We start from the raw sequence: 2,601 nt of genomic DNA, 5'->3' as shown, positions 1-2,601 counted from the left end.
TGAATGAAAGGCTTATGTAGATGGATGTAACCTACTACAAATGACCGTGGCTGACAGCGCAACTTAAAGCTGAACTTCTTCAATGCGAGGTGTCGAGTTTAGCCCACAGTAGGCGGTAGATGTATCTTTGTTCTGAGGTGGTGCTGAGATATTTTGGGGGTATTTCTTGTAGCATTACATAGGCCCACCTGCTCAAGTTATATATGGATATGGCCTACAGCCGTCTAGAACGAAATTAGAAGTAATTTTAATACCTTCAACTGCTGACGGGCGTTGGTATATATCAATGGGGACCGGTGAAAATGTGTGCCCCTACCGGGACTCGAACCCGGGATCTCCTGCTTGTATGGCAGACGCTCTATCCATCTGAGCCACCGAGGGCACAGAGGATAGGGTGACTGCAGGGACTATCTCGCGCACACCTCCCGCGAGACTCACGTTCTCACCTTGTATGTCCACACACTACAATCGTAGTGTCCCACCCCAACATACCCGTTACTCGTGAAAGACGTTCTTACCAAGTCCCGTAAGAGTTAGGGGAATATGTGTGCATCCGCACAGAACAAGGAGGTCATGCATGGCTGGCGTTGCCAGACCGATATACTTATATATGGATACGGTGTCTGTTCTATCGGACATGTCTCAGGTTTTGTGACTTCGGAACCACGTTTTCCTGTTACGGGTATTTTCATCTGTGATGAGTGGATGGAATCCAGCTCGCCTTGAATTCCTTGCTCATGGAGCTCCCTTCATGTTGTTTTGGTTCTGAGATGTTTCGCGTGTGTGACGTTCAGTTATGTAGTGACTTTGGCAGCTGTCGTCCTCTTCAGTGATCGTCTATCACGATCACTCAAAACACACTTTTGTCCGTTTTCTAACATAGTACGTGATGTTTTTCCGGTTTCTCTTTACTCGGTATAATTCTTTCATACGGTGGCCCTTGAAGCACCAAACACTTCGGCTTCCTCGGTTGGGGATGCACACACCATACGAGCAATAACAATTTGCCCACATTTGAATTCGTTTAGCTCCTGCATAGTGTACTCACAACGACACATAACGCTATTCTGATCATGATTGGGAATCGCAATGTACTGAGAACATTGCTCTGGTGCTGTTCGCGGCCAAACATGACAGCGCAAGCTGCAGGCTTGACTAGCATCTGCATTACTGTTCAAACATGCAGGCATCGTTGTATTTCTATATTTTTGTCCAACTTTTTGTCTACTGAGTTTGACCTGAGACATCACGTCATATCTCTTATTTCTTATTCCGAACCCACTATATTGGTGCATTTAATATAAACATAGTACATTTATATGAATGGGGCATTCCTTGTGCAGTTTTGCTGTATATTATTTATACATAAAGTAAATTCATCTAGATTCTCAAAACGCTGTAGAGAATTCTGTTGCGCTGTATCTGGTAAGAGAGCATAACACATACTGACGTTGCACATAGTTATGTGTTAGATAATTTGAAAAGTACGACACAATGAAAAGTGTGAAAGAGACAACTGGCGTAGACATACGACCGTCAAGAAGAGGCAGTTTAGCATGGTCGTCAGAAAATACCAGTTTAATTTTACCATGCTTTAGATTAATGCGAAGTTTTCCCACTAACGCAGTATTTCTTTAGACTTCTACTTCCTTCCACAGTTATTTTCGGCTGTTTTACTCGTCATCGACTTAGCTATAAAAATGTGCCATATGTATAAAACGGGCAGCTTAATCACTTTATGCACATCCATTCGTTCTGGTTTCAATTTTGTTATTCAACTATTTTAGGTAGAGGAAGGTACGGTGTATAAATTCACGTTTATAGAGTTTTGAAGCTGATATTATGATAAATAAGAACCACTGCATTAATCTATGAGTAATAGAACAGAGGGTCTGCAAATTTACTGAGCTTACAAGGAACAAAAAACATTTAATAAACACTGAGATGGAAGATATAAATTTACGTTATGACTCTGCAGTTTAGCTCATAGCGATGATTCATCTAAAAATCCGCTCAGCTTGCAACGATACTTTGTCACCTGCAGTTGTCAAATTTCTCTTGCATACAAGCAACACTTTTTAGGAACCAAGTGTCCATAATATTTCTTTCACTTTTCACAAATTTAACAGAAAAATTAACAGAAATCCTTGTATTGTATGAGGTCAATTACTCGGCTGAAAACTTTTTTAATTGTGTGCTTACCAATATTTTCCTGCATCATGTATAATAACGAGTGCACGACCACGTCACAACTTCAGGTTATTGGTATAACAGGGAACGATGAATGTAGTAGCAGTGCACCACTCTTGAGAAAATTGTCAGCGGTTGTCTTGCACTGGCTGCTCCATACTTAGGGAATATCACGCACACCGAGAGAAAGAAGCGGGGTCCAAACAGTATTTCAAAAACATGTATGGCTCCCACTTCCATCTCCCGGGATGCGCGAAACACGTTGGTTGTTGTAGAAATACTTGCAGATTGCTGGCTGCAGACAAAACTGTACAAGTAATAACTGACAAACTGTTAATGTCCGAGATAATACTCTGGGTAAATTGGTACGGCTTCTTACGTGCTGTGGAAGTGCTAACTAACAGCAAATGC

The 2,601-nt window shown here is 41.7% G+C and overlaps 1 non-coding gene across 1 annotated transcript; it reads right to left on the bottom strand.

Annotated features, from left to right (window-relative positions):
- Positions 1-307: 307 nt before the first annotated feature.
- Trnav-uac lies at positions 308-382 on the bottom strand. Its single transcript has one exon. It is a non-coding gene; the product is annotated as a tRNA-Val (tRNA).
- Positions 383-2,601: the final 2,219 nt, after the last annotated feature.

The sequence above is a fragment of the Schistocerca americana genome, chromosome X (assembly GCF_021461395.2).
Source record: "Schistocerca americana isolate TAMUIC-IGC-003095 chromosome X, iqSchAmer2.1, whole genome shotgun sequence".
Lineage (NCBI taxonomy): Eukaryota > Metazoa > Arthropoda > Insecta > Orthoptera > Acrididae > Schistocerca > Schistocerca americana.
The sequence above is the reverse complement of the archived record's forward strand: the minus strand, read 5'-3'. Positions and strand labels throughout refer to the sequence as shown.